A 12684-nucleotide genomic window follows, 5' to 3' on the forward strand; every position below is an offset into this window, starting at 1 on the left:
AATAGCATGGGATACTTCATCAAAATCTTTGTTAAAATCTAGGTAAACTATTCCCACAGAATGTACCTCTTCTGCTAGTTTAGTAATGCTATCAAAAAAAGAAAAGGAGGTGAGTTTGGCATGACCTATTCTTGATGAAACCATGTTGCCTCTTTGTAATTATCTAATGACCTATTCTAGAGTTTTCTCGGGAATTGAAGTCAAGTTCAATGATCTATAGTTTGCAGAATCTGTTTTCTTCTCTTTTTTAAACTGGAATATTTACTCTTTTCTAGTCCTCTGGTAATTCTTTCATTTTCCACAGTCTTTTGAATATCACTGACAATAACCCAGCAATCACATTTACCAGTTCTTTCAAGACCCAAGAATGTAGTTCATCTGGGCCAAGTGACTTGTGAATTCATAAAGGTCAGTTAGGTGCTCTTTCTCTAATTCCTTACATAGCTTGGTTATCAGCTTCCTATTAGTTATTTCTGTTCTGTCATTTTCAGGTTAAAAGTAATTCTTCTTTGCAGAGAAAACAGAACAAAATAAAAATTGCACAGATTTGTTGTCTCTCTGTTATCAAATGTCAGTGGGCCATCTACGATAAGCGAAAGTCCTATTCTCTTTTTTGATTTTCCTTTTTCTCATAATGTAACTTTTTCCTTTTTTAAAAATGAACTCTTTTCCCCCTTTTTTTGTCCTTAGTTTCCTTTGTCTCAGCTTAATTTGAGTTTTAGCATTCGTCATATTATCTTTATAGGACTAGGCTATGCTTTTCTATTCATCTTCTATGCATTAAAAAAAATAATCTAAGTGATTGGTGAGTTCTTTGCACATCTACATTGGTTTCTTCAGGCAAATCTCACTTTTTAAATCCTCATTGGAATTGCTTGTTTATAACTTCAGAATTTCGTTCTTGAACGTCTCCTGTCCTTCCTGGTCTGACTTTCTCTGAAATATTTTAAAATCTTGAAAAATATTGTAATACTTTACTTCATAGAATCCTACCCATCTTTATTCTGAACCCTTTGAAATCTGCTTTCCCTATATTTAAGGTATATGTCAGACTATGCCCAGATTTCTTCTTTGTTTATCACAAACTCTAGAAATGAATGGTCCTTCCCTTGACATTCCCATCATTTCTACTTCAGAAAAAAATTCTTTCTTGTTAGTAAGAATCAGAACTGGAATAGAATTTCTCCTTGTTGGTTCCTCCACTTTCTGAAGGATAAAATTATCACTAAGGCAAATCAAAAAGTTCTTTTACAGGTGAGGAAACTGAGATACAGGAAATGAAATGACTTACCTGAGGTCAGAGAAGTGGGAAGGATGCAGATAACTTTTTGCAAATTTGGAAATGAAAGGGAGATGAAAGATGGATTGATAACTGGATGGAGAAGAAAGGTGAAGTGAAGATCCCCCTCCCCCGGTATTGGGGATACTGAGGTGTATTTGTAGCAGATGCAAAGTGAGAAATAGAAGACTGAAGATGCAGAAGGAGATGTGATGGATCTTGGCAGGGTCTTAGAAGAGGTGAGGTGGGCACAGGTAGCTTTAATAACCTTAATAAGGAGCATGAACACCTCTTGCTCTGACATAAGAGGGTTGCCGCTAAGATGTTTTGGGAGTGAATGCAGGGGGTTGCAGGAGACTCTGCAAACTGAGGCATGAATAATTTGCAATGGGAGGTATGTCTAAATTTAAGGTATAAGTTTAATCTCAGAGGGAAGGCACTAGCAGAACAAAACCAGGAAAAGTCTTCTGCAGAAGATAGAGATTTTCCTGAGTCTTGAGGTAAGCTAGGAATCTGAGGTGAGGAGGGAGAGGATTCCAGGCATGTGGGACAGGCAGAGAAAAGGTCAGGAGATGGAGTATCATATCTGAGGAACAGAAAATATGCCAATATCACTGAATCATAAAGTAAAGGAGAGTAAAATGTCAGAAGCCTGGAAAGGTAGGAAGGATTCAGGTTGAGAAGGGCTTTAAATGCCAAATAGAGGATATCACATTACATTATGGGAGTTTATTGGGTGAGGAGAGAGTGACATGGGCAGACCTCTGCTTTAGGAAAACCACTTTGGCAGCTGAGTGTAGAATGGATCAGAGCAGGGAAAGACTTGGGTTAGGGAGACCAGTCAGAGGGCTAGTCCAGCCATGAGGTAATGAGAGCCTGTTTCAGGTTTGTGGCTATAGGAGTGGACCTATATGAAGAATGTGAACGTAGGAATAACAAGACTTGGCAGCAAAAGGGAAAGGACTGTCTACTAGGGAAATGGATCTGATATTTCTTTTTTTTTTGTTTAAATTAAATTTATTTATTTAACATATTTGGTTTTCAGCATTGATTTTCACAACAGTTTGAATTACAAATTTTCTCCCCATTTCTACCCTCCCCCCCACTCCAAGATGGCTTATATTCTGGTTGCCCTGTTCCCCAGTCAACCCTCCCCTCTATCACCCCCCTCCCCTCTCATCCCCTTTTCCCTTCCTTTCTTGTAGGGCAAGATAAATTTCTACGCCCCATTGCCTGTGTATCTTATTTTTTAGTTGCATGCAAAAACTTTTTTTTTTGAACATCTGATTTTAAAACTTTTAGTTGCAAATTCTCTCCCCTCTTCCCTTCCCACCCACCCTCCCTAAGAAGTCGAGCAATTCAACCTAGGCCACACATGTATCATTATGTATAACCCTTCCACAATACTCATGTTGTGAAAGGCTAACTACATTTTGCTCCTTTTCAATCCATCCCGCTTTATTGAATTTTCTCCCTTGACCCTGTCCCCTTTCCAAAGTGTTTGTTTTGATTACCTGCACCCCCATCTGCACTCCCCTCCATCATCCCCCCCCCTTTTTATTTTTTTTTATCTTCCTCCTTCTTCTTTCCTGTGGGGTAAGATACCCAACTGAGTATGTATGGTATTCCCCCTCAGGCCAAATCTGATGAGAGCAAGGTTCACTCAATCCGCCCTCACCTGCCCTCTCCCCTCCTCCCACAGAACTGCTTCCTCTTGCCACTTTTAAGTGAGATAATCCACCCCATTCTATCTCTCCCTATCTCCCTCTCTCAGTATGTTGCTCTCTCATCCCTTAATTTCATTTTATTTCTTTTAGATGTCTTCCCTTCATCTTCAACTCACCCTGTGTCTGCTCTCTCTCTTTTACATATATATATATATACATATAAGAACAGACATATATATATACACACATACATACACATACATACATATACACATAGGTATATACATACATACACATTCACCTATATATATACATAAACATATACATATATATGCATATTCCCTTCAACTACCCTAATACTGAGGTCTCATGAATCATACACATCATCTTTCCATGTAGGAATGTTGTTAAACAAAACAGTTCAACTTTAGTAAGTCCCTCGCAATTTCCGTTTCTTGATTACCTTTTAATGCTTCTCTTGATTCTTGTGTTTGAAAGTCAAATTTTCTATTCAGTTCTGGTCTTTTCACTGAGAAAGCTTGAGTCCTCTATTTTATTGAAAGTCCATATTTTGCCTTGGAACATGATACTCAGTTTTGCTGGGTAGGTGATTCTTGGTTTTAATCCTAGCTCCATTGACCTTCAGAATATTGCATTCCAAGCCCTTCAATCTCTTAATGTAGAGGCTGCCAGATCTTGGGTTATTCTGATTGGGTTTCCACAATACTCAAATTGTTTCTTTCTGGCTGCTTGCAATATTTTCTCCTTGATCTGGGAGCTCTGGAATTTGGCAACAATATTCCTAGGAGATTTCTTTTTGGGATCTATTTGAGGAGGCAATCGATGGATTCTTTCAATTTCTATTTTGCCCTGTGGCTCTAGAATATCAGGGCAGTTCTCCTTGATAATTTCTTGAAAGATGGTATCTAGGCTCTTTTTTTGATCATGGCTTTCAGGTAGTCCAATAATTTTTAAATTATCTCTCCTGGATCTATTTTCCAGGTCAGTGGTTTTTCCAAGGAGATATTTCACATTGTCTTCCATTTTTTCATTCCTTTGGTTCTGTTTTATAATATCCTGATTTCTCATAAAGTCACTAGCTTCCACTTGCTCCAATCTAATTTTTAAGGTAGCATTTTCTTCAGTGATCTTTTGGACCTCCTTTTCCATTTGGCTAATTCTGCCTTTCAAGGCATTCTTCTCCTCATTGGCTTTTTGGAGCTCTTTTGCCATTTGAGTTAGTCTGTTTTTTAAGGTGTTGTTTTCTTCAGTGTATTTTTCAGTATTTTTTTGGGTCTCCTTTAGCAAGTCATTGACTTGTTTTTCATGGTTTTCTCGCATCCTTCTCAGTTCTCTTCCCAATTTTTCCTCTACTTCTCTAACTTGCTTTTCCAACTCCTTTTTGAGTTCTTCTATGGCCTGGGGCCAGTTCATGTTTTTCTTGGAGGCTTTTGTTGTAGGCTCTATGACTTTGTTGTCTTCTTCAGGCTGTATGTTTTGGTCTTCTTTGTCACCAAAGAAAGAATCCAAAGTCTGAGACTGAATCTGAGTGCGTTTTCGCTGCCTGGCCATATTCCCAACCAACTAACTTGACCCTTGAGTTTTTCAGTGGGGTGTGACTGCTTGTAGACTAACAAGTTCTATGTTCCACGTTTGGGGGGGAGGTGCCAGCTCTGTCAGACCCGCACTGCTCCTTCCCCAAGAACCCCCAACCCGAACTGGGCTTAGATCTTCGGCAGGCTGTGCACCCCTGCTCTGATCCACCACTTAATTCCTCCCACCAGGTGGGCCTGGAGCCGGAAGTAACAACAGCTGTAGCTGCCCCACCTCCGCTGCCCCCGGGGCTGGAAGCCGAACCGTGAACTCCTTCCACTCCCGCAGCTTTTCCCACTAACCTTCTCCACAGTCTTTGGTGTTTGTGGGTTGAGAAGTCTCGTAACTGCCGCAGCTCACTGAATCAGGGTGCTAGGGCCCCCTCTGCCCGGCTTCTGGTCTGGATGGTCCACGCCGCTCAGGCTGGGCTCTGCTCCACTCTGTTCCCAGCTCCCAGCTCCGTGTGGGATAGATCTCACCCAGAGACCATCCAGGCTGTCCTGGGCTGGAGCCCTGCTTCCCTCTGCTGTTCTGTGGGTTCTGCCCAATGGATCTGATATTTCAAACTTGAAAGATCCTTAGAGTTAATATGATCCAATACACACTTGAATTTCTATTGTATTAAATTCAAAGGGAGTAAAGAGAAGCAATTTCTCTTTTTGAACTCAACATTTCACTTTTCATCGGAGTGAAGGAATACCGAATTATTTCCCCAACCTACAACCTACAACCTTCTTGGTCTCAAATATGTCATGATTGGACTCTCCCCTGCAACATGAGTTTTTAGCTTTTCTCTAAAAGGTGACAGAACTGTTCCCAGGCTGTGATATCCAGCTTGCTCCAGGAGCAGAATGTCATTGAGTTAGTCATTCCTCGCTCAAATCCCTTCAGTGCTTTCCAAGAGGAGGTAATAATTGACACTGGTCTATTTTGAAAGTTAGCCAAAAATCACATTTAATTTACGATCACACGTAAAAAAAAAAACCCTATAAGCGGAGTGATCGATTTTCATGCTATAAAGGAAAACTTTAAATTGATTGCATCTGACTGCATTGATTTGAAAAAAGTGAAAGATCTGTGACTTAGTCAATGAGAAATGACATTTTTGGTTTGTAGAAACTCAAGGTAACTTGGGCATATACTAGATTAGTCGCATCATAAAGGCTGCTGGGACTAAGACATTTCATCTTAAGCTTGGAAATGCAATCCAAATAATTCTTCATCAGTCAATGAATCCATGAATCAACATGTATTTGTAAAGCACATGTTTCAGTTACTCTGCTAGCTACTGGGAGTAGTAGAGTACAAAGATAAAAATGATATTGTGGCTGCTTTTGAGGAACTTCTATTCTCTCAGGAAAAAAAGAAACAAACCACCATATATGGAAGTAAACATTATAAAGTAAATACAATGTAATTTCAGTGGCAACATGGCAACTTATATTTTCTCAGGAGAAAAGACACATATACTTTAAGTAAACACAAATTAAATACAAGGCAAATACAATGTAATATCCAAAGAAGGCACTGGCAGCTGAGTGGATAAGAAAAGACCTCCCGTAAGAGCTCTGGCATTTCCACCTGCCCTTAAGGACTTGGACACTTGAACTTGAGGAAGGTGAGGAATTCTAAGAGGCTGACGTGGGGAGAGAACACGTGCCATAAGGGATCGTTTGTTCCAAAGCATGAAGGCAGTAAATGGAATGCTGCGTGAAGCAGACCGGTTTGCCTGGAATGCAATGTGAGTAGAGTAGAGTAATAGGTAATAAATCTGGAAAGGCAAACTGGAGACAGATTGTGAAAGGTTTAAAACATCCAGCAGATGAGTTTGTATTTGCTTCTAGAGGCAACCGGGAGCCACTGTAGCTTTTTGAACAGGGGAGGGTCATGTGTTTAGGAAAACCACTTTGGCATCTATAGAAAGATGAATCGGAGTGGGGCAAGACATGAGGCAGGAAAACTAATCAGAAGGCGAATGTTCAGGTGAAAAGTGAGAAGGGCCTCAACTATGGTAGTATGAGTTAGATGAAAGACACAGATGAGATATATTCTGCAGATAGAAAAACAGCAAGATTTGAAAAGTGGGGTGAATGAGGAATTGACAATATATTAAGGTTGTGAATCTGGGTGCTGGAAAGATGGTGATGGCTTTGACAGAAATAAGAAAGTTCAGAAGAGGGATAGATTTAGGGGTGGGGAAGAGCATCAATTCTGTTTTGAGTGAGGGCCCCGAACTTGGCTATTGTATCTCTGCAGGGCTCTTGGGGGTATGTCTGAAGGTTAGAGACGATCTTTTGTAGTATTTTAGTTCACAAGCCCCTACTGGTGTGCATCCTCCCCCAAGACTTTCCATCCCTACATAGTTGGTTTTTTTTTAAATAAAAGTTTATTCATTAAAATGGTACAGTGAGAATAGTTGGTACAAAATATCCTCCCCCCCCCCCCCCGGCTGTGTCCTACTCTCCCACAAGTCTATACAGAATCCAGGGGAAAATGGGCTTCATCTTAGATAGCATATGTGCCAAAGGAGAAATTCATAATTCTTGGGTGATGGACATCCTTTTCTCCCCTTAATGGGATGCTCAAGAAGTTCCTTTTAGGCATTGTGTAGTTTCTTGAGCCTGAAATATAGCCTGAAATCTTGATTCTGAATCTTTGAGCCTGAATCTTTGTCTCATCGATGCAGACATCGCCATCGACTGGTCCAGGGATGTTGTTAGGACACCAACAGGAAGATGAGAAGTCCCAAATCCTTTGAGGTTCACACAGTTCTCTTTGGCTTCAGTCTTGGCCCAAGCCTTCTCCCTCTCTCCACTCTCCCAAATTGTCCCTTCTCAGAGGTTACATTGAAACCCCATACTTGTTCAAACCTCACAGGTTCCCCACCCCTGCCTAGAATAACTCCAGTCTCAAATTCTTGATATTTTCTAGATGTCCCCTAGGGTATAGACAAAAAGATTGGCCAAGTTAAATGTAAGTTAATAGTGTGACATGGCAGCCCAAAAGTTAGCTTCCTAATAGGAGAGGCATAGTGTCCAGAACCTTTTAGTAATGAATTCGTGCTTTAGGCATGACTTGGACTGGAAGATTCCTGAAATCCTTTCTAGTGTTAAGATTTTATGACATGAATAAAATTGTTAAGTAAAACCCACTGTTTAAGGAATTGTAGGTTGTTTTTTCCTCTCCTCATTCCAAAGACAAAGAGAACCTAGTTGTGCAACAATTCATTCATGTCTAGAGCCTGCCATACTTGACATAATATTGTTATTTTGAATCCTCTTGTAAGTAATTTGTGACATTTGGGGCTATTTTTATGGGCTGTCAAGAAAAAAGACATGGCTGATGCTAAAGTTATTTAAATCAATCAATAAATATTTATTGAATTCCAACTATGTGTGAAGTGAGGGGGGGAACACCCAAAGACTTACAACCATAGTCCTTGCTTTTAAGGAACTGACAATCAAGTTGGGGAGACAATGCCTCCACACAATGATAACTAAGAAAGCAAAGAAGTATATGATTACTGCTAAGTGAGTAGTTTTCATGATAAATGTTATTATTATACCCTTTGGTTTTTGCAGCATGGGAAATTTGCAGTATGGGTAAATAAGTCCTGAGGCTCACTGAGGTGGTGACTTTCTCAGACTCACCAAGCTACTTAAGTGTCAACGGCAGAATTTGGACCTAGATCTTCCCATATCTAGTAGTATGTTAGCTGGTACTGACAGCCAGGCTGACTCTATAATAATAATGTTAAAGTAATTAATAGTAACAGCTAACCTTTGTATAGTGCTTACTGTGTGTCAGGCAATGTGCTAAATGCTTTACAATTATTATCTCATTTGATTCTCACGACATCCCTGAGAGGTAGGCGATATTATTATCCTCATTTTTATAGATGGGGAAGCTGAGGCAAACAAGTTAAGTGACTTCCCAGGGTAACATAACTAGTAAGTGTGTGAGGCCAGATTTGAACTCAGGTCTTCCTGACTCCAGGTCCAGCACACTATCCACTGCACCACCCAGCTGCCCCAGTAATATTTTGGTAACCCTTTAAGGTAGGCAAAACACTTAACATACCCTATCTCCCGAGAGCCTGTTTTACCCACAAAATAAAAATGGTAGTCATCAGAGATCTGAATCCTTCTGAACTTTTAATTCCACTGAGCCATAGGCTTGTAGTTTTGAGCTCTAAAGTCTCCTTGGGATTCAGTGGTGGGTGAGATGGTACAAGCTTGGTAGCTCCCATATTAATTGGGGTGTGTTTGTGTGTGTGTGTGTAGAACCCTAATGGTGAAGCAGTGGTCTGGAATGGCTTTTTGACTATTCCAAATAATCGTAAAGAGAATGTTTGTGTTTTAATTTAGGGATTGACTTATAAACTCTCAAGTTATAGTGCAGTTTAATAGAAAATTACTTCTAGGCTCAGAATCTCAGCATGGGAAGATCCCAGAAGTCATCTAGTACAAACTAGCCACAGATAATTGATTTCCCTGTACAACATTCCTGACAAGTGGCTGCCTTCACTCTGCTAGCATGCCCCCTATAATGGGGAACTCACTACCTTATAAGGTAGTTCATTCCCTTTAGGGGCAGCTCAAATTGTTAGAAGTTCTTCCATATACAAGGCCAGAATTGGCCTGTTTGTAACTTTTGGTGTGTATTCCTTTTTGTTATCCAAGGGATAAGGATGCCTTATATAGTAGAAGCTGCAGAGAGTTGGGCTACTTAAAACTTGTATTTAGAGAGGCCGATCTTTGGAATTCTCACATGACCTAGGTAGAGATTTACTTTTGGATCATTTCAGTGTGGGTTGTTTAGTCTGTCTTTGAATTTTTTGGCTACAAATGTGGAACAGGGAATCTTCTGGAGGTAATGGAATAGAAGGGGAGTCATGAATCCTTCATCCTTAGTTTTCATGGGTAAGGCCTTCCTAGATAATATCATAAACAATTCACCAAGAATTCTCCTTTATCCTAAAGAATTTGATTAAAATCCAGGACTCTTGTTTTTTTTCTTGGCTCTCTAAGCATACTTTCTATGTTCGATACTTTCTAATAATAACTGTGCCCCCTTACCATTAAGCAGATTTTCTTGGCTTTACCATGGTTCCAATGGAACTTTGCTTTTTATTTTCATCAATAGTTTCTGCATTAGTGTCATCAATTATTTATGGGAATGCTATCTTCATGGCTGGGGAGAACTATTATAGATTCAACACAATTTCTGGCACCAAATAAAAAGTGTACTTTAAAAAGATGTCAAAGCCATGCTTGGTAGATTTTTTTTTAAAAGATGGATCATTCTCCCTAATTTACCTAAACTTTGAAAGGATGGTCACATTTGATATTGAAGTTATAACTTTTAGAATTTAAAGGCCTCTTTCATGATAGATATGAGGAAAATGGGATTGAGCTGTATCTCCCTGAGGCAAAATGGTGATTTAGAGCTAGAAAGGATCTCAGAAACTATCTAATCCAACCCACTCATTTTACAGATTAAGAAATTGAAGCCCAGGAGATTTAATGATATACCTAATGTCATATAGATAGTGTCAGAGTGGGCTTGAATTCAAATCCTCTGACTCCAAAGATAGTTTTTTTTCCCCCATGGCTCAAGTTTTTCTTTGAGGCTCCTAAGTTACATGTGCGGCCTTTGCCTTCTTCAATGGGAACTCCGTCTGTCTGTCTATCCGTTTCTCTCTCTGGGTTTCTGTCTCCCTTTGTCTTTCCGTTACTTTGTCTCTCTCACATTTCTCTGTCTTGTCAGAGGTTCAGAGACTCTAGAATTGTTTCCCCTCCCCCATCAAAACTTGCGATTATGCCTTATTGGGTAATTGGTCTCTTGTGAAAGACCAAATCCTCAAACCAATGAAATTCATGTAATGGGGGATAAATAGTAAGCCTTTTTTATCTCCGTTGGCTAATGCACACTCCATCAAGTCCTGAGCCTGAGCTTAGGCCACTTCCAGGGAAGCCCATGGCTCAGTGCTAAAAGAACTTAGTGCTATAGTGTGACTAAGCAAATCCTGGGTAATTCCTGGTTCTTCCCTACCCAATGAGGGTGGTAGGTTGTGGAGTGCTATGTTAATTGAAAAATATCAACTATTTCTGGCTCACTTTCTTTGGGGTGGGTCGCCCTTCCACTCATTTAGGTAGAATGGTATCTGCAAGTACATGGCAGCTAATGGAGGAAATTGGCTAGGTAACCTGGGCCACTGAATGTATTTTCTGCATTGTGTTTCTTTTTCGAGTGCAGGTGACCAAATGACACTGAGATAGACATTTCCAACCTTGAAGGCTACCCCATGAGCACATGAGATCAGAGCTTCTTGGTCCCTTAGTCAGAGAGGTTTGGCAGTAAGAGTTTCCATACCAGAGAGGACAACTAACTATCAGCAGGAGAATAAGCCCAGAGCATACCCTGGCTTAGTTTTCTGTACAGTGCAGAACCAAGGTGAAAAGTGAAATATCTATTTAGCAATATTGCTTCCTGTTCTGAAGCTTAAGCCTCTAACTCCTGGGAGAGCATAATAATAGTTATAGGTTAATTTACAGTACTTGTAAGTCCCAGTGACAAATGTGGTAGATTAAATTTCTTGATCTGGGCCTTTTATTTTGTATTTCTGTATTTCTATTAGTTGAATTATTTTTTCTCTCTACTGTTCATGTTTATATTAGTTGCAGGTGCTCCAATGGATTTTCTCTTCAAACTGTTTATCTATCACAAAGGAATATGATTTCACTTTTAAAAGTTGGAGACATTAAAAATATAAGATAAATTTCATTTTTTTTGAAATTTTGAAATGACTATATATGGCTGCCCTCAAGTTGTTTCAATTTTTTAAAAGTTGCAGTTTTTTTAAAACCAGCTTGTTATGTTTTACTTACCAAAATTAATAATATTGAGGAGTACAGCAGATATTGTGGTATTTTTAACTTCTATACAAAGATTGTTTAACTTTGATTTTACACATTTCATCTTAAAATATAGCAGGCTATGCAACAACATAACTCATGTGTTATGATCCTGTGCTGCATACACCTATGTCAAGGTCTGACACTAATCTTTTTGAGTTTAACCATGTTTGTGCATACCATAGTAATACTTGCCTGTCATACTCACTATGAGTTGGAGGGAATTCATGGTGTCATTCTCACTTTTGTAAACTCTGATTTGAACTTTGTTTTCATTAACAAATGGATATATTTATGTAATAGATATAATAAAAATATGCCATAATTTTATTCCTTTCTTCATCACCTCCCCAACCCCAAGGTTCTCATGTCACACTGCTGGGGGAGATGCCCCATGGTTTGGAAAACTGTGGATTATGGATGAGAAGGTAAGAGAGAAGTCTCAGTCTTTCTCAAAGCACTTCCTTCAGCCGGGAGGAGCAGGTCTGGCTGTTAAGTCTTGGGACCCCTAGCACTTTTAGGGAGGTCTGAATTCAGATATAGACTAATGTTAAGGAGACAGTCAAAAGTCTAGTGGACCTGGCATCAGAAGGCCTGGTTTAAAGCATAAGTTCTGACATTTACTCAGTGATTAAATTGTCTGAATTTGTCTTCTCATCAGTAACTGGAGATATCAATACTCGATCTATTTAGCTAATATACTATATAAATGTGAGCTATTTTTATTATTATGCTACTATACAGTATCTACCCTGTTAACTCCTTCTTGTCCTGGGGCTTTAGTATGCCTTCCATTTCTCAAAATAATCTGAGTATAAAGTGACTAGGGTGAGGGAGTGGGGAACCCTAGAATTTCTGACAAAGAATTCTGAGTGTTTTTTTAAAAAATCTATTTAACTGTGTGTTTTAGTGGAATACCTTATGGCTCTTAGTGTGAAGGAGGGGGGAGTAACAGCTGCACTTACTGCCATTCTAAGGGACAGAATGGGGGCTGATATCTGGGTCTCTTGGCTTCTCACACAATGGCATACTGCCTGCCAACACCTATGATATGTGTGTGACTCTTGGACCTATTATTTTCGAGTAGGAAAAGAGTAAAAGTGGTATGGATTTATTAGGGACAGTTATGTTAGAGCATTGGGCCTTAGAAGTGTTCATTCTGACCTTGGTCAGAGTAGAATAATTATAGAGTATTAGAGGCAACAAGAACTGCATGTTGAAAATTCAG

This window comes from Trichosurus vulpecula, chromosome 7, assembly GCF_011100635.1.
Source record: "Trichosurus vulpecula isolate mTriVul1 chromosome 7, mTriVul1.pri, whole genome shotgun sequence".
Classification (NCBI taxonomy): domain Eukaryota; kingdom Metazoa; phylum Chordata; class Mammalia; order Diprotodontia; family Phalangeridae; genus Trichosurus; species Trichosurus vulpecula.